This window comes from Giraffa tippelskirchi, chromosome 3 (assembly GCF_054371585.1).
Source record: "Giraffa tippelskirchi isolate mGirTip1 chromosome 3, T2T-mGirTip1v1.2.pri, whole genome shotgun sequence".
NCBI lineage: Eukaryota > Metazoa > Chordata > Mammalia > Artiodactyla > Giraffidae > Giraffa > Giraffa tippelskirchi.
Window position 1 is genome coordinate 119371523 of NC_137277.1, and position 20417 is coordinate 119391939.

At 37.9% G+C, this 20417-nt stretch overlaps 1 long non-coding RNA gene across 2 annotated transcripts in view; it reads left to right on the forward strand.

The window, feature by feature from the left end:
* The window catches only part of LOC145541763 (uncharacterized), a 143678-nt gene that overhangs the window by 92634 nt on the left and 30627 nt on the right, over window positions 1–20417 (forward strand). For both annotated transcript variants that reach the window (XR_014079263.1, XR_014079264.1), the window contains exon 2: window positions 17438–17538. This is a non-coding gene — a long non-coding RNA (uncharacterized LOC145541763). The remainder of the gene's footprint in view (window positions 1–17437; window positions 17539–20417) is intronic.

Below are 20417 nucleotides of genomic sequence, written 5' to 3' on the forward strand. Positions count from 1 at the left end.
GCACCACAATTAGAAAGCATTAGTTCTTTGGCACTCAGCCATCTTTATGGTCCAACTCTCACATCCATACATGATTACTGGAAAACCATACTTTTGACTATATGGACATTTGTCAGCAAAGTGGTGTCTCTGCTTTTTAATACACTGTCTAGATTTGTCTTGAGTTTTTCTTACAAGGAGCAAGCGTCTTTTAATCTCATGGTTTTTAATCAGATCTGTCTTAGTTTTTCTTCCAAGGAGCAAGCGTCTTTTAATCTCTTTGAAACCATCCACATGTGACTTTGGAGCCCAAGAAAATAAAATCTGTCACTGTTTCCACTTTTTCCTTATCTATTTGCCATGAAATGATGGGACCAGATACCGTGATCTTAGTTTTCTGAGTGTTGAGTTTTAAGCCGGCTTTTTCACTCTTCTCTTTCATCCTCATCAAGAGGCTCTTTAGTTCCTCTTTGCTTTCTGCCATTAGAGTGCTATCATCTACATATCTGCGATTGTTGATATTTCTCCTGGAAATTAGTATCTGTAATTATTCAGGGGGTTTCCCCTAAATTTTATACATTCTCACAGTAATCTATATGAATAACTAGAATTGCTGAATAATTGCATTTTTTTTGAGATTAGAAACTGATTTTGAAATCAAAATATTCTATTTCTCCTTAAGTTTGTGTGCCAGTCTCAACCACTCTGTGCCTTGCTTACCTCACTTATTCTCCCGGAGTCTCAGAGACAATTTTCTGTACCTTTACACAGAACTGGATACTATTTGCTCTAAGTACAAAATATATTCTAACCCATACATGAAAAGAGTCTGTTTCTAACCCCATAGTTGCTTACACAAAACTGATACAACTGGAAAGTTCCTCTTTGTAGATTGATGCTTGTTGTCTTTATTACATGATCATTTGCTGTTAAAATTAGTCTCATTACTTTAAATGTGTACATGATAAAACTGACTTACTTTGCGCTCCCTAAAATAGCGCCACTTTGGAACTGGAAGACAAGACTTTCAGTTTATCCTGTTTCACACACTGACTCTGTGGTCTTGAGTATCTCCGAATCTTCTTGAAACAGAATTCTAATACTCAATTAAAAAAAATGTCAGGAATGATTTTAAAAGGATTATCATTATCATTGCCAGCACCAATTATATCATTTGGCACATGATAGATAATCAATATTTTAATGAAAGAATGTATTCAGTAATATTGTTTCTCAAGGGTGTAGTTAAATGCCTCAGTAGACAACTTCCAATGATCACGATATTTTCTTCCCTATAGTTTTTGAGAGGAAAGGACCAAAATGGCATGGTTAACTTAGCAAACATTAATTAAGCCTTCATATATGGCAAGCTCTATACTAGGTACTGGAATTCTAGGAAGAAGTAAGAAGAATCTTTGCTTCACAGGTATTTGTCTTTGGACCCATGTATAGAAACCAATTACCTATTTATTGATAAATTTTCTGTTCCTCATATGTTTTGTGAAATGTTAGGACTATTCAGAACTATATTCAGCTATATTTATTCAGATAAACTGAATAAACAACTCTATGATCAATTGGCTTTAGTTTAAAATATTTCTCTTCTTAATAAGTAAAGTCAGATCCACAGTATGTGAAGATCAGCCTCCTCACTGAAATTATCTGAGAGTTTAATTTTTTTCTGGCTGCACCATGCAGCATGCAGGATCTTAGTTCCCTGACCAGAGATCAAACCTGTGCCCCCTGCATTGGGAGCACAGAGTCTTAACCACTTGACCACCAGGAAGGTCCTATCTGAGAGTTGACACATCAACAATTCCTGGACCCCATCCTGAGAGAGTCTGATTTAATTGACCTGATAGGGGCCTGTGCATCAATTTTTTTAGAAAGCTGCCCAGGTGATTTTAATATGTGGGTAGGATTGAAATTTCATTGTGTTTATTCTGTGCATTTCAGGAGCAACTAATTTCACATATGCATTTCAAATTCTTTTTTAAGTGAACAGCATTGAAATCCTATTTGTTCTTTAAAAAACAGCGATCAACAATATACATGTGTATTTCACTCCCTGAGCACTGCAGCCTGACAACCTAAAACTCTTTGGCTGAGAGGTCTCTGCATGTGCACAGTGTTTAAACTGGGGAACTCTTGGACTACAGACCCGTGAGCCAAAGCCAGTTAGAACCCACTCCTCATAATGCAGAGACAGATGATTTTTTCGAAGGATCTCCAGGAAGTGATCTTTGATGGCTTTCAGTCAATTCCCTAGTATTTAATGCAACATTTTCTATTACTTGTGAGTGTTTTGGGGAGGGAAGGTCTCTATTTTAAATCAGATCTATTCAGAGGGGACTGTGAACTCTTCTAGGAACGTTAAAAGAACTACTACCCAATAGTGTAAAAACACACAGAACACTGAGTGTTTGGAGAAGACAGTGGTAGGTGCTTGGAAACAAAGTGATGTCTCTCTAAAAACCAGTCCGGTAAGAGTTAAGAAGAAATTCAAGAGTGCCTCCTACTTCTTCCCACTAGGTTTCTAAGAATGACACCAAGGCAGAGGAAGGTGAATGTGAAAGGTTTCAATGTATTCAAACATCTTTCTTTTCTAAGAGTGAGTCATTACAGTTTCTTCTCATTGCACTTTCTGTTCCTTCAGAATTTAAAACTTCTTTTCACTTTCTGCAGTTTGAACCTTTGCCATATACTTACTGTTGTTTGATGTTACTGTGTATTTGTTTCTTTCTTATTGCTGTTTTGCTCAGCAGACAAGCATGGTGTGGCCTGGGATGCTGCTTTAATTGTTGTTGTTATTTGGTCGATAAGTCATGTCTGACTCTTTTGCAACCTCATGGACTGTAGCCTGCCAGGCTCCTCTGTCCATGGAATTTTCCAGGCAAGAATACTGGAGTGGGTTGCCGTTTCCTTCTCCAGGGGATCTTCCAACCCAGGAATCAAACTCATATCTCCTGCATGGGCAGGCAGATTCTTGACCACTGAGTCACCTGGGGAATCCTGCTGTCTTATTACACTTATTTTATTTTTCACTGATGCTGATTAGGACAGTGCCTGACACATATTAGGTGCTCACAAAATGTTTGCTGAAAGAACTGTGAATCAATGTTCATTGTCATTTGCTACTATCCACTTCCTCACTTGACTGGGGAAATTACTGCAATCTCCTTTCACTGTTCCCATTCATGAATATTTCCAGGCAAGACAACAGCTATAGCTATAAGCAAATAGCTATATATATATATAGCAGCGCAACTGACACATAATCATGGTTGATTCCAAGGCACATATAGATCTGCCACGCTTCCTAAATGATAGACTGCTTTGTTAACTGAATGACAGAGAATGTTTGACTTCATTTCTGGGAGTTTATGTATAATGGCTGGTGGGAACCAGAAGGAAGTTCAGTAGGAAAACCCCCAAAAAACATTGACATGGGTGTTCAGATAATTGGGATTTAGATTTTGCTCTGCTGCTGTGATACCTGAGACCTGGGGGTCATCAGTCTATCTTTGAGTGAGTGAGTTGAACCAACCGATTTATCAGGTCCTTTATATATTTAATGTTTTTGACTTCAGACATACTTGCTTCTCAAAGCAAGGAAAGACGTAATAAGTACTGGGGATTGACATATAGAATTCACATCTTTTGGAAACATTTCTAACAGTAACAAAGAGGAAAGAAATTTGGCTTTCTGTGATTGGGCTCATTTATAAGCAGTGTATGAGTCTTTTATGATTCAGTCTTTAAAGTACTCAGCCCTTTTGATAGACTGAATTTCTATTTTCTTATAATTCCTAAACTACAACAAACCCTCTCTGGGATGTTATGCAAATTAACCCATTTGTCGTAATGGGGTTTGATTCATTCTCTTTGCCAGCATGGAGCTGGAAATCCTTTTTGCCCTTTCATAAGTTGCCATGCTGCTCTGAGATTACCCATATTCTAACACGACTCACAGCACTTCCCACATCATATTGTCTGTTTTCCACTGGAGAAACTATGAACATCTAGGGGAATATATAGTAAGTACTCAGGCCACAGTAGTTGTTTCTTCAATTTTGGTTAAATGAATGAATAGATGAATGGAGCATTTTCTATGGTTACAGTTAAATAAATTAATAAATCAAAATTTCCCCTAATTTACTGACACTGGATTAATTGATTGGTTGATTTCAAAATAACACTATTGCAGTGAGATTAGTATTCCAAAACCTTACTCCCCATGATTATCAAAACTTGGCATTGATGTTCAAATAGCAGCTGAACCATGTTGTGTGATTCTGTATTTCCACAAAAAAACAGAACATTACAGTGTTAGATAAACATCTCACCAAATGTTAAAAAGAAGAAACCTTGAATATAATGTAGTCATTTTGGTGGTAAGGAAACAGAAGCCCAATAATTAATTTGCCCTAAGTTCCTGATAGTAAATCCACAAATCTGAGACCATAACCCAAGTTTTCTCATTTCTATCTTGTCCTTTAACCTTAGTACACACACAATATAGATTGCTTATGCTTGGATTCTGAATGAAATTGAAAATTCCCATTGTGTTCATTGTTTGCTCATTCTCCACTGTAGGGGAATTTAACCCTTGTGATAGTGTCCCCTCCTTTATGTGCCTCACAGCACACACACATGAACACACACACACGCGGTATTTCAGTGCGGTTTGCTTGCTGCTCTAGGCTTACTCCCTCACTTCTTATCCTCTTTTTACGGTCTCTGAATGGACCTGTAATTCAGGAACTGACAGGGAGTGTGGAAGGAGTGGAAAGTTAGTCAATGGATGGAGGCAGGAGGGGAGCAGGGAATCTGGAAATGGGCTGGTGGCAGCCACAGCCTGGTGGGCTAAGCCTGCAGATGCACTCCTTGACTTTGAAGTTTATGCACATATACTCATGAACATTCTTATATCAAAATCATATTATACAAGTTGCAGAACCCTTGGGAATCATCTCATGAGAGACAGAATATAGGATGCGAGGTAGCCTGGATTTAAGTGTTAGGATTACTAATGTAATGATTTACTGTAAATAATTTATTATAAAACAATTGTGTTTTGAAAGACTATTTAACTTCTCTAAAGTTCACTTTTTTAATCTATAAAATGGATTGTATTGGTTTCTTCGAGCTGCCATAAAAAAGTACCACAGACTGGGTAGGTTAAACAGCAGCCATTTGTTTTCTCACTGTTCTGGAAGCTGGAAGTCTAAGATCAGTGTGTCTGTAGGGTTGGTTTCTTCTTCTGAGATCTCTCTCTTTAACTTGCAGATGCCATCTTTTCCCTCTGCCTAAACATAATTTTTTCTGTGTGCATGTCTGTGTCCAAATTTCCTCTTCCTATAGGGACACCGGCCACATTAGATTTGGAACCATTCTAAAGACCTCATTTTAACTTAATTACCACTTTAAAGACCTTACAACTAAATATAATTACCTTGCGTGGACTTCAGCGTATAAAATTTGGAGTCACACAGTCCAGCCTATAACATAGAGTATATTTTATAACCTAAGAGTTGATGATCCAATGAGTTTTTATATGCAGAATGCTTTTCTGCATAAATGAAGAACCTGACATTTGCCAATAGGAATGTTTAAATCCTTATTTTTAGAACTCACAAGCTGAATGGTTCTAGTGGCCATATAAATGTTCAGTTTCGTGGGTTTGTTGCAGGGTAGTTATGTTTAAATATCTATATTAACACACTTCTATATATTATGACATTTATTTTTTTTTCTTAGTATTTTATGCACCTCCTTTTTTCCATCTTTCACCAGTCAAACCTGCCCCTGATGTGGGCTGCATAAGGTTCACAGGGTAGGAGTGGGACATGTGTAGACACAGATGGGGTCTCCCTGTATTTCACCACCGTAGTTGGAGAGAGCGAATGAGCACACACAAGATCTAGGCAGACAGCACCTTAACAACCCCACAGATATTTCTGTCCCCAGTGTAACATGGAGACAGCAGCAGAGAGAGTTAAGACCTTCATGGTGAAGTGTACAAACATGAGGGATGTTGCTGCAGAACCCTTGTGGTCTGACTACCAGGAACCAGACAGAATGAAAAGTCTCTCAGAATCACTACGTGGACAGTGGACTTCTAGGATTATATCACAGCAGGAGACAGTTGGCACTACCACAACAGGATAATTTGAGGAGGCATTATCTACAGGAGGAGTGATCCCGAAGGTGTGGGCACAGTGTAGAGTGTAGGAACCCAGGGCTTGTAGTTACAGAACTGTTATCACTACTCGGCCAACCGGATGAAGAGAGGGCAGAATTCTAGAAGCTAGAAGCAAGACAGAGCACAGGGAGAAGGCTGCTTCCTTGTGGAAGCCAGAGGGAAGTGAATCATGTCCATGTGCTCCATTTAGTTTAGGCTCCAGGGCAGAGTAGAATGGAGACGGGTCAAGAATGAATCTGGAGGGGACAAATGGAACATTTTGGGGGGTCTGACTCCAATCTCTTGGCACTACCTGCGTCTCTAGAACTTTACCATAATCCTGGGGAAAGGGAGGAGTGTGAGCACAAAGTGGTTAATGTTGAGTTTCCACCACAAAGCAGAATAGACTCAAAATAGTAAGTAAGCTGAATTATAGAAAAAGACATATGTTGCACTTGTAAAACACAGGTTTTGGAATCCACTTCATATAATCCATAAGTCCAGTGTTATATCTACCATATATTAATACATGTGCATCCCCTCTCACCCGCATACCACACACACACACACACACACACACACACACACACACACACACACACACACACACACACACACACACACACACACCACACACACACGGAATCCATGAGTTTTATCTGCATCAAATGACAATGCAAATGATATTTGCATTGGGTTATAAAATAGAGGAAAAAGTGCTGGCAAAGAGAAGGGAAGACTGAAATGAGTAAAAAATCAGTAGGAGTGCATTAAGTCAGAAATGTCAAGCAAGGAAGGAGGAAATGGAATTTGAAATGGCAGGAGCCACTGGTATTATGAGCAAGCGACTTCTTGATTGACACCAGGCCTTTCCAGGCAGCCAGGATGAGGCCAGGAGAGGGAGCAGCACTTAGCAGCTCAAGGAGAAGGAGGGTCTGTGTCCCTGGGAGACACAGAGAGAAGCCTCATTTTCCAATTTCTTGTTTTCCCTTCTAATGTACTTGCAGGCTGGTTGTGTCTATTCTTCACAGTCATCTCCTCTTTTACTGATTTGAGTGGGGCTCAGTTTCATGAATATCTGTTACAAATTTTGCAATTGTTTTTTGAAGCTTATTTAAATTTTTGAACTTTAACCCCCATTCTTCATGACACAGAAAATGAAATCTAAAAATTGAGTCAAATTTATTCAGTTCCTTCAGGTTGGAAACTGTCCTAATCAGGATTGTTTTACCTTCTTTTCCCTCTTTTCACCTGGATTGAGACTCTGAAGACCTTAAGCTTTAATCACTGGTGGCATCACTGACTCAATGGACATGAGTTTGAGCAAGCTCCGGGAGTTGGTGATGGACAGGGAAACCTGATGTGCAGCAGTCCATGGGGTCGCAAAGAGTCAGACGTGACTGAGCGACTGAACTGATATACATAGTTAAATAACTTGTCAGTTTCTCTACCTTTAAACTTATTCATAACACTACTGATTTTGCAAAATTTTACATTTTTCTATAGTCAAAACTTGGAGAAGGAAATGGCAACCCCACTCCAGTTTTCTTGCCTGAGAAATGCCCTGGACAGAGGAGCCTGGTGGGCTACAGTCCACGGGGTCGCAAAGAGTCAGATGTAACTTAGTGACTAAACAACATAGTCAAAACTATTACTCCTTTATGAATTCCCTTATTTAGAAATTGGAAAAAAAACCACCTTTTATTTCTACTATAGATCGGTTAAGTTTGATATTGTTCAGTTACCATTTTAATTTCGATGTTTTGGTTTATGCTGTTAAATGAGAATCCAGGTTGAGTTTTTCTCCAATTAGCTAAACAATTTCCCAAATAGGATTTATAAAATAATCCTTCTCTTTCTCATTGACTCATAATGTTTCCTTTATGATATATAAAACTTTTACATATAATACAGTTCAATCTTACAAGGCACCAAAATTAATCAAAGACATTAGCCATTGTACTTGATCTGCTTTTGGAAGAGCTGCAATTAAAGATTCCTCTACAACCCTCCCCAAATTGTCTCCCTTACCTACTGGGCTGAGGAAATTTTCCAAGACAAGAAGGAAAGATGCACAAAGGAGGATAGAGCGTAACAGAAAAACATTTTCCACATTTTAATTCATGGTCAGTCCTTTCCTCTTGGTTGCCCACAAACCTACATCATTAATGAAATGAGGTAGAATAGAGGCAATATTTACCAAGCACTTATGGTGTTCCAGATCCTTTTATCCTCTCAAAACCCTATGACACAGACATTCTTCCCTAATTTTGCAATTATGGAACCACATTCAGTAATTTTAACTAAACTGCCTATTACCATACAATCAATAAGTAGCCAAAATTGATAGGATTTGAGCCTCAGTCACTTTGAATCAAAAATCATGTTTGTTGAAAAATACCCTTAGTTGGAAAGAATCAGTCTCTTTCTCTCTCACATGTTCATTCCTTTCCTGGAATAATATTATTTTCATATTAGCAGGCTGCGTGCAACACAGACCATAAGTTGGAGCTTTTATACATTGCAAGAGTAAGTCTGCATGTGAAGTTGAAGGGATGAGAAGGGAAGACTCTCATGCCTGGGATGAGGGAACCCAGCAACAAAGGATGTTACTGTCCAACAGAAGGTTAGAAGAGGATGTGACATCTCAATAAGTCAATACTAAAGAAACCAATCCTGTATATTTATTAGGACTGATGCTGAAGCTGAAGCTCCAGTTCTTTGGCTACCTGATATGAAGAGCCGACTCATTAGAAAAGATGCTGGGAAAGATCAAAGGCAGGAGAAGGGGACGACAGAGGATGAGATGGTTGGGTGGCGTCACTGACTCTATGGACATAAATTTGAGCAAACTCCAGGAGATGATGATGGACAGGGAAGCCTGGCGTGCTGTAGTCCGTGGGGTTGTAGTCGGACACGACTGAGCGACTGAACTGATACTGATCATGTACATTTCATGTATAATTTATATATGTTTTATGTATAATTCCATTATATATATTCTTTTCCAGCTTCTTTTTCCTTATGGGTGGAAAGTGCTTTTTCTTAATCATTTGAAGTGAAAATAGTGTAAAACAAATTTGTATCTTTCTGAGATTTTAACTATTTAAAGAAGATAAAAACAAGGAAGGAATACAAATTAATAGTACTTGCCTTTGATTTGTGAGATTATACTGGTCCATTTTTTCTCAGTTTTTCAGGGCTTTTCAAATATTTGCAATCAGAATCAATTATCTTATACTCAGAAAAAAGTTTATGTTCTCAGTACATAACTGGGAATATATTGTCTTCATTAGGTTAAATGTTTGTTATAAATATTGACAAATCCAGTGAAAAGAGGCAATTGTCCTGAAGTTAGATTATTATTTAAATGTGTAATGAGAAAAATATTTGTTAATGTCATGTATATAAACAAGAATATCTATATCAATATAGTAGGATGAAAACAGTTAACTTAGCTCTTGAAAATATAGGTAAAGGATTGAGAAACTAGATTTATAACTTAAATTTAAGAGTTAAGTTTATAGCATAATCAGAAAACAGTTTGTCTTAGTATATATGATGTCTAGGAAATTAAATATGTCTGCAAATTGATTGAGAGTTTCCTTTGTAGACTTAAATGACAAAGTAAGAATAAATATTTTTTAGGTGCTATCAATAAAACCTGCTTAACCTGATTTTTTTTGAAAAATGTTTTTGCGGAAGAAAGTTTAATCTTTTTTGACTTCCATGTAGCTTTAGAAAATAGCTTTGCCATAATATATATAGTCAAAATAGTGATTTTATATGTATATTTCATTTCAGGTTACAACCTCCTTAATTCTCTTATTAACACTGTGATGATTTGATTATGATCAGTTTGTGGGATTATTAACCATTCTTGGTTTCTTCTCACCTCATTAACTAGCAACCTAGGCACTGAGTGTTGATAATAACCAGTTTCTCATGGACTGTTGCTCAGTATTACCAAATCTTTTTAGTTTTATGAAGCCATTTCCATTAGAGAGTGAGTAGGTTTTCTGTATTGTTTTTCTGTTTTGCACATGTCAGGATTACATTAAAATAAATATGTCTCTATCACCTAGTTCCCAGTTATTTTTTCCTAAGAAGCAGCAGCGTTTATTCAGTGTTTCAAATACCATCAGGTTAAAAAATTGTTTCTTAAATCAATTTTCTAAATAAATGGAGTTAGTTTAGCTAAAATGGCACTACTCAACTTACCTGGGGTCTTGCTAACAAGGGTGTGAGAAAAAGCAAGCTGAAATTTTAAAAATAGTAGTGGTAACTTGGCTGTTATTATTGAGACATAATGACATCGATTTTAATTCACAAGCTGGGAAGGTTCTGATTAAGGAAGCAGACCAAATTCATCCTATTTGAGAGTGTACTTGTTCTCAGGTACCTGATAAAATTTTTTTTTTATTTGAAGGATAATTACTTTACCTGATTTTGTTGGTTTTGAGTTTTGCATGGTTCTGTATATTCTTTTCCCATGGTCAGGTACTCATGCCTGCTCTCAGCTGGTGTTCTGCAGGCTCTTCTGTGTCCGAAGTGTATTCTTGATGTATCCATTGAGAGAGATGTCCTCCACATCCACCTACTCCTCTGCCATCTTGTTCTTCCTGATAAATGTTTGTCATTTGAGTGATCTGGAGTCCATTAGCATTGCTGAGAAGCCTGGAAGGAATGTGCATGGAGAAGAAAGTATTCTGTCCTACATGTTTATATAAGTTAAATAACTATTCAGGCAAAAATGATGAGAAGTTCATCATTTAGAACATTATTTTTTCAGCATTGTAGTTTTCACTGCTTCTTTAAAAATTAAAAAAATGTAATGATGTTTATTTCCTGTGAATTACCAAATCATTTCCTTTCCCCACCTTTCTAGTCAATTGTCTTTTTTGTTTGTAGAAACTTTTAATATAATATAGATATTTTTTAAAAAGTGCTTATTTCACTATTTACTCTTTGTTACTCTCTGTAACTTAACTGCAGATCTCTCACATTGGTTTTCTATCTTCCCTCCTCTGTACCTGGCTCAGACAGTCAAGAATCTGCCTGTAAAGGGGCAGACCTGGGTTCCATCCCTGGGTTGAGAAGATTCCCCTGGAGAAGGGCATGGCAACCCACTCCAGGATTCTTGCCTGGAGAATTGAGAGAGGAGCCTGGTGGGCTACAGTCCATAGGATTGCAAAGAGTCATATATGACTGAAGTGACTTAGCATCTGCGCATGTGTGCGCGCGCACACACACACACACACACACACACACACACACACACACACTCCCTAGACAGAATGCAGTCCATTTCAGAAAGTGAGAGCAGTCCTGAAATATGAGGTGGTTAGTTTTTATGGATTGGGTAATTTCATAGGCTAATAAGTGGGAGGATTATTGCAACTATTTGAGGGAAGGGGTGGATTTCTAAGAATTGGGTCACTGCTCACTTTTGGCCTTTTATGGTTGGCCTCAGAAATGTCATGGCACTGGTTGATGTGTCATTTAACTTGCTGATGTATTACAGTGAGTACATAATGAGGCTCAAGGTCTAGTGGAAATTGACAGATCCACTATCTTGGACCTAGTTTGCTCTAACTAGTTTATGTTGTGTCCTCAACAGCTGTGTCATTCATTTAAAGATTGTGCCCTGTCCCCTTCTTATCTCATGTGTATGTGTGTGCTCAGTCACTTCAGTTGTTTCAAATTCTTTGTGACCCCATGGACTGTAACGCTCCAGGCTCCTCTGTTCATGGGATTTTCCCAGTGAGAATACTGGAGTGGATTGTCATTCCTTCTTCCAGGGAATCTTTCCAACTCAGGGATCCAACCCATGTCTCTTGGATCTCCTGCATTGCAGGTGGATTCTTTACTTGCTGAGCCTTATGTCTCATATATAATTCTATATATTTTAATTTTTGCATTGGGATTTCATACTTAATCCATAAATTCCTGAAGATATTTTAAGAAGTAGTGTATGACACTGCATGATCTCAAAGGGTCATAACTACTTCATGTTAGATAGAACATGACATGGCATATAGTATGTATTCCATAAAAGCTGATCCATTAAGTAAATTAAAATTTTTTCAAAATCATTCAAACTCTGACAAAAATGAAGCTAAAATATGTATTTCAACTTTTTAAGTCAGGTTTATTGTATACTTTAAAATTCATTGTTTATGAACTTGATGGGTTTATACAGACATGTAACCACTACTCCAATTAAGATTTAGAAGATTACATTTCCCCAAAATTCCTTTGTGCCTTCTTTCACCTCTGGGCTTCCTTGGTGGTTCAGGTGGTTAAGAATCTGCCTGCAATGCTGGAGACCTAGGTTTGATCCCTGAGTTGGGAAGATCCCCTGGAGAAGGAAATGGCCACCTGTTCCAGTATTCTTGCCTATAGAATTCCATGGAAAGAGGAGCCTGGAAGGCTACTGTCCATGAGTTGCAAAGACTCAGACACAACTGAGCAACTCACACTTTGACTTTTCACCTCCAGGAAACCAGTGAACTCTCTTTGTCACTAGAATTTTGCTCTTCTAGAATATTGTATGAATAATAGTATATAGCCTTTTGTGTCTGCCTTCTTTCACTTACTGCATTTGTGATTCCTTCATGTTGTTGTATATAATAGTAGTTTATTTCTTTTTATTGGTGAGTAGCATTCCACTGAATGGCTATAATATAGTTTGTCATCCACTCACCAGTTGATGGACATTTAGATTATTTCCTTTTAGCCTGTTTTTAGCAATTATGAATAAAGTTGCTCTAAACATTTCTCTACAGGTTTTGTGAGGATGTTATTTCTCTTGGGCACATACCTCGGAATGAAATTGCTGACTGCTCTGGTAATTGTATGTTGCTGGTGGGGATTAAGGGTGGTGAAGGAAGAGGACAGGATAGGTTCTCTGCTATCCTGGTGCAGAAGAGAGAGTCTCCTGGCCCTTCCCAGCGGGAACAGCACACCTCTAATGGCATCAACACAGGATTCTGGACTGGCCCTCCTCTAGAGTAGAGAATTTTTCTTCTGCATTCTCTCATCAGCAATGGGTCTTCACTCTGCTCCTCTCATGGCAGCTTCAGGCTTTTGGTGTTTGTGAGAGAATGGCCTGAGCCAGGTGTCTGAATTTCGTGCTTTGCCCATAGAAGCAGCTGTGTCCCTTTGGCTGGCCTCTACTCTCTCAGGGTATCCACCATGCCCCCATTTTTGTCATGAGCACCTTTGCTGAAGTCTCTGGAAAAGAACCTGGAGTTAGTACCAACTCCGCTTGTGTCTGGGGCAGCCAGGGAGTCTGTCCTGTCATATTACCCACAGCCCTTTGTGCCGTGCTAAGTTGCTTCAGTTGTGTCCGACTCTTTGCTACCCTTGAACTGTAGCCCACCAGACTCCTCTGTTCATGGGATTCTCCAGGCAAGAATACTGGAGTGGGTTGTCATTACCCCCTCCAGGGTATCTTACTGACTCAGGAATTGAACCCATTACCAATTCTTTAAAGGGTCAGTTGATTTTTTCTTACTCAACTTCATGGCAGCCTGTGCATTTTCTCCCATGTTCTGTTACTTCTGAGCTAGTCCACTGGTGCTTGATTTAATTCAATTTATTTCAAATATAAAATTTAATTAAGAGCAATTTCACACAGTTTAATTTCTTGTATGATAATTACTGTGGATTTCCTATTAGGGCATCCATGGAAGGGAAGTTAGATGGTCGAAGAGGAACAAAGTCTGAATCCAAGGAAATGTGCTTTTCAAACTACTCTCCCACATACCCGTAGAACAGTGGGGTTTTGCTGCCAAATTTCGCTAAGTTGGTATGTTCTCCATTACTCAGAAAGTAGTTAAGTTTCTGTGCAGAATTTTCTGAATTCTAAGTTTTTACCTCATAATTTGTTATTATGGTAAAACCTTGGCAACTGCTGCTGACTGTTTGCTCAGTGGCTCATGCAGCTGGGCAAACAATGAGCATGAAAATGGCAAATTGGGCAGCCAATCAAGCTTTTTCATCACTTCATAAAGTAATTGGGTTCATCTTACATGGTTTTAACTTGATAAAATGTTCTATTGAAAATTTTTGTGTGTTTTGGGAATGTGGAGACCTGTATCATTTTAGAGATTAAAAAATTTTGCATTGCCTGCAGAAACTCAGAATAGTCTTGTGGAGAAATATTGCAAAGCAAAGAGGAAGATGTAGTTATAAAAAATTAGGGTCAGCAAAAGATCTTTGATTTCAATTGCATGTTATTTCTGTTTCTATGCAAATTTTTACCATACATTTTTAATGCGGATTATTTCAAGTCATTTGAAAAGCCAAGATTTCAGCCAAATTTATTTAAAGACCTACAAGGAAGACATGTTGATCTTAAAAAAGAAAAAAACAAACCTTATACCTAATCATGGGGGCTGGAAAGTGAAAGTCATTCAGTTGTGTCTGACTCTTTGCGACCCCATTGACTATATAGTCCATGGAATTCTCCAGACCAGAATACTGAAGTGGGTAGCCTTTCCCTTCTCCATGGGATCTTCCCAACACAGGGATCAAACTCAGTTTTCCCACATCCCAGGCAGATTCTTTACCAGCTGAGCCACAAGCAAAGCCCAAGAATACTAGAGTGGGTAGCCTATCCCTTCAACAATGAATCTTCCTGACCCAGGAATTGAACTGGGATCTCCTGCATTGGACGCAGAGTCTTTACCAACTGAGCTATCAGGGAAGCCCTGGGCCCTGAGGTGTCAAGAAATTTTAATTCATGCTGACTTTTATCTTGGAGAAGGGTATGGGAAGACTTCTGGACTGGTTTGAAAACAGCTAAAACATATCCAGGAGAATTTTCAACTTTTGTAAAATCCGGTGAGTAAAATACATAATTTTACAAGACATGGAGTAGTCTGTATGTGTTAGAGTTAAAGGTATTCTGGGACATAAGATCCGTCTTCAAATCTGGAGTTGATTTATCTCTTACTTTTATATTTAAACATAGATGATGGAAGTATAACTTGGTTGGTACACATATATATTTTGTAGTAACATTTTCTGCTAGAAAATGTGTTTCTAGTTTATAAAATAGAACTAAATATATCAATATTTTGTGGCAATCCGTGAAGAGTGCTGTGATTTCCAAGCAATTCCTCATGTGTGTTTGAGCTGACTTTAGGGAGTATTCACACGATTTACTTTAGATGATAGGGCATAATCTTGAATTTGGCCCTGAAAAGTGATCATGCTTAATTTCCTCCTCTGTAAAATGGGAGTGATAATGGTGTCTAGTTCATAGAATTATTATGAAGATTAAATGAGGCATAACTTGTAAACTGATTGTTTCAGTACCTGACCATAGAAAGCCTTCGCTTAGAATTTAGCTTTTATTAATATCTGAAGCATAGAAGTGGTCATGGGCTTGTTTTGCAAGACCTATAAAAAGCTATGCATCATTGTATAGGTACTTCCATTGAAATTGGAGGAAACAACAATGATAATATTCATTTTCTGGCTTATTAACTTATAGCATCTATTGTGAGGACCAACTGAAATAATGCTCATCGTTCTGTGTTGCAACTTGAAAATACCTTACACATATATTATTTGGGGGTTGCAAAGTTAACAGCCATTCACACCAAGAAAGAAACTGTCTTTGTTTTTTGTATACTTGTCATTTTGAGAGAAACTGTCAAGTTTTATTTTATATATATATATATATATATATACATATATATATATATTTTACTGTTTTGTTATCCTGAGTTTCTTTCTTTTTTTAATAATAGCTTTTCAAACCTTGAGTAAGATTAGTAAGATCTCTTTTTTCATAATATTTTTCCCATCTGGCAAGCATTTGTATCAATGCAGGATTTTAGGTCAGTTAAGGATGTATAGCAAACTTAGTCATTATGTAGCCTCCCACACCCCAGAATTCTGAAATAATGCTTTGCGTAGGCAGGCCTCCCTACCCAGGATGTAAGTCTGACTCTGCAGAGGGTTTTCTGTTATCATCTTTCTCTGTAGAACCAGAAGAGGGAGCACCCGTCTCTCTCTATCTAAACAATCATAATAGCTTTTGAACATATGGTGGGCCTTTCATGATTAATTTTTTTTTATAAAAATGAAGTTTAAATAAAGATGTAAAATTCAAAGTATGAAAGTCCATTAATTATCTTAATTCTGGCAAGTTTAGACAGATTCAAAGCGGAAATGTTCTTTTAAAAACTACACGTTGTCATGGAGTGAATCTGGGTGCTATTGAGTAACTTTACCACACATAATTTAGAATGTATTAGTTGCTGGAAGTAGAGGGGAAGAGGAAGCTGACAGTGACTGAAATTATTTAATAAATATTTACTGAGTACTTGCTATGTGTCAGATCATGAGCTAAATTATGTAGCTACTTAGATGAATCAGATTCAGTCTGAAGAGCCCAGATAGGGAGGAGGAGGTTGGGAAAAGTCACTTGAAGAAAATATTGTCTAATTTCTAAAGAAGTTTAAATAGAATTTTGTTGAATGAATGAAAGAAAGACAATAATATGTATGTTAATAATATAAAATTTAACATTTTAACATGGTGCTTTAGAGACATGGTGCTTACACATGCACTACTTATTTAATTAGAATTAGGAGAGGTTTAAATTTATACAGCTTGTAAACTGCAAGCTAGGTCTCTGAGTGCAAATCCTAGACCTTTACCCTTTCCTTATGCTTACTATATAAGGTATTTACAATCTGTTTTTTAAAAGTAAAGAATCGCTTCGCAAATGCATTCTTAAGAAAATGAACATATTGCTTTGGTATTAGACAGTGATCTCTTTCAGAAGTTATCTTCCCAGTGATAGTGTATCTGGGGTAACGTTCCATGTATATCTCTGTTCAAAACTTTAAAAAACTGGTTAGATTAGGCAGTTTACCTAATGTACAGACCTAAATTCTGGGCCAGAAGAAAGTTGCCTAAATAGTTTACTTTGAATTCATTAAATTTTGTGGGTAAAGCAAGCTTTTGGATATTAAAGAAATAAAATGAATGGATATTATGAAACCTTTTGAAGATAATTGATAGGCAACCAGATCTTTCAGCAAACAGAATTACTCTTATGAAGGATGAACAGGAACTCAAGATGGATCAAATGCAAAGGAAACGTGAGGTTTTGAGAAATTTGATGTGGGACTAGAAAGTCTACGGTTGACCCAACTTTATGTTAGATACAAGTTACTTCAGTTTTGCTCAAGACAGGACATAGACCAATATTTTTTTGGTGTAAAACAACCATTTTGTTATTTCTTTCAGGTCTGTTGACTGCCTGGGCTCAACTGAGAGGTTCTTACTCAAGATTTCCTTTTATTCATCTTCACCTGTTTATCCCACCCCCCCACCTCCGGCCACCTTTGGTAACTACCAGTCTGTTCTGTTTCTATGATTTGGTCTTTTTAGATTCTGCATAATGAGATTTAACAGTATTTGTCTTTTACTGTCTGATTTATTTCACTAGTATATGCCATCAAGGTCTATTGATCTCATTGATCTCATTGATAAGTGGCAAGAGTTCCTTTTATGGCTAAATTTTATATATATATATATATGTGTGTGTGTGTGTGTGTCACATCTTTATCCATCCATCTATCAATGGACGCTTATGTTGTGTCTATGTCTGAGCTATTGTAAATAAAGCTGCAGGGAACATGGGTACACAGATATCTCTTTGAACAATGATTTTCATTTCCCTTCAATATATGCTTGAAAGTGGAATTGTTGGATCATATGGTAATTCTATTTTTAATTTTTGAGGAATCTCCATACTCTCTTCCATAGAGGCTGCACTCATTTACATTTCCAGACCCTACTAATTCTTAATTGTACTTCAGACAATTAGATTTTCTAAACTGGTATGGGTTATAACATGTATGTGTATAATCACATAAGCTAATGTTCAGTAATTCCTGGGTCTCTGGCTTATGGCCTTCTCATATGCTTCTGTCCCTTTCCGAGGGGTAATGTGATTCCTGCTTTCTTTTTCTGTTCTATCCTCTAGCTGCAGTGGGTTTTCACTCAGGCCTTAACATGGCAGTTTTTGTGCTCTTCCTCCTGCAGATTAAGACTTTTGTTTTGTAGGGAAATAGAGGTGAAGGGTTGAGTCTGGGTTTTTGCAGCAGCGCACGACAACCCACTCTAGTATTCTTGCCTGGAGAATCCCATAGACAGAGGAGCCTGGTGGGCTACAGGCCATGGAGTCACAAAGAGTTGGACATGACTAAGTGACTTAGCATGCATGCATGCACTGTTTCCCTGCATAGCTGGCACCCTAAGGAAAACTTTCTCAGGATTCTTCCTAATTATCCCTGTGACTGCCTGGTGGGGTTCATGGAGTCAAATCCTGCAAGAGGGTATGGAGGCCCCCTAGCTGACATCCTTAGGTACTTGGCACTCTCATGCTAGCTCACCCTTATCCTCTAGCACTTTGTTTAAAAAATTAGCTGCATCCATCTTTCCAGCTAAGGTGGTGTCTAGTGTTGTCCACCCCAGGTAAACAAGTACTTGGTTCTCTTTCTCCCCCAAAGCACCCATATCTCCCCAGACTTCAGGTTACTTGGTGGCCCTGCAACCTCAGTTCTTTAATGGGTGAAGAAAAGTTTGTACAGCTTTGACCTTGCTACAAAGTTGAAACAACACTCTTCCCCTCTTTTTGCCTCTCTGAGCTGAAAACCCTTATCTTGATTTTAATCATGATCTGTGCCATTGTCTTGTCTTTATCCCCCTTTACCATGTATCTTAGAATTTACTGTGCATAAGAATCAACTGAGAAACACATTAATGCGTATTTATGTGTCGCATCTCTAGAAATTTTAGTTCAGCAGTCTGAGGCAGACAAAAAGAATTTGAATGTTGAAAATGCTCCTCAGGGGGTCCCCATTGCTAACAAAGACTTTAAAGGGCAGTATCCTCTCAAAGGTAAACTTTCCCTGATTGTGACCAAGTTGATGCCTTATATATTTTAGCCTCTCAATAAGTATGCAAAATATGCCTTGACTTTAAACTAGTTGGATAGGAAGAGAGGTGGGAAGAAACTTCTCTTGAATACTCAATCTGTTCCTCATGTTTATGAAACCTAGCCACAATTCAAGTTCCAACTGAAGCTCCAAATATTCCCACCATCTCTTGGAGTACAAAACATTGGAGGAGTTTGGGGGCAGTGAGTCAAGAAAGCTCTTCTTACATGCCAGTTTTGTCAGTACTTAGTTGTGTGATTTATCTAAGATGCTTAAACTTGTCTGCAATTCACTTTTCAATTTGGTTAACAACATATAGGAATAAAGTTGACTTTGATCATAAACATAAAGGTCATAGCAATCATAAAAATCACTTGGAGAGGTGTTTATTTTTACTCATAATGTGTGAATGTATGTATATTATATATACATACATAAACTTCCAGATGTTCAAGCTGGTTTTAGAAAAGGCAGAGGAACCAGAGATCAAATTGCCAACATCCGCTGGATCATCAAAAAAGCAAGAGTTCCAGAAAAACATCTATTTCTTCTTTATTGACTATGCCAAAGCCTTTGACTGTGTGGATCACAATAAACTGTGGAAAATTCTGAAAGAGATGGGGATACCAGACCACCTGACCTGCCTCTTGAGAAACCTGTATGCAGGTCAGGAAGCAACAGTTAGAACTGGACATGAAACAACAGACTGGTTCCACATCAGGAAAGGAGTACGTCAAGGCTGTATATTGTCACCCTGCTTATTTAACTTATATGCAGAGTACATCATGAGAAACGCTGGGCTGGATGAAGCACAAGCTGGAATCAAGATTGCCAGGAGAAATATCAATAACGTCAGATATGCAGATGATACCACCCTTATGGCAGAAAGTGAAGAAGAACTAAAGAGCCTCTTGATGAAAGTGAAAGAGGAGAGTGAAAAAGTTGACTTAAAGCTCAACGTTCAGAAAACTAACATTCTGGCATCTGGTCCCATCACTTCATGGCAAATAATGGGGAAACAGTGGAAACAGTGTCAGACTTTATTTTTTGGGGTTCCAAAATCACTGCTGATGGTGATTGCAGCCATGAAATTAAAAGACGCTCACTCCTTGGAAGGAAAGTTATGACCAACCTAGATAGCATATTTAAAAGCAGAGACATTACTTTGCCAACAAAAGTCCATCTAGTCAAGGCTATGGTTTTTCCAGTGGTCATGTATGGATGTGAGAGTTGGACGGTGAAGAAAGCTGAGCTCCGAAGAATTGATGCTTTTGAACTGTGGT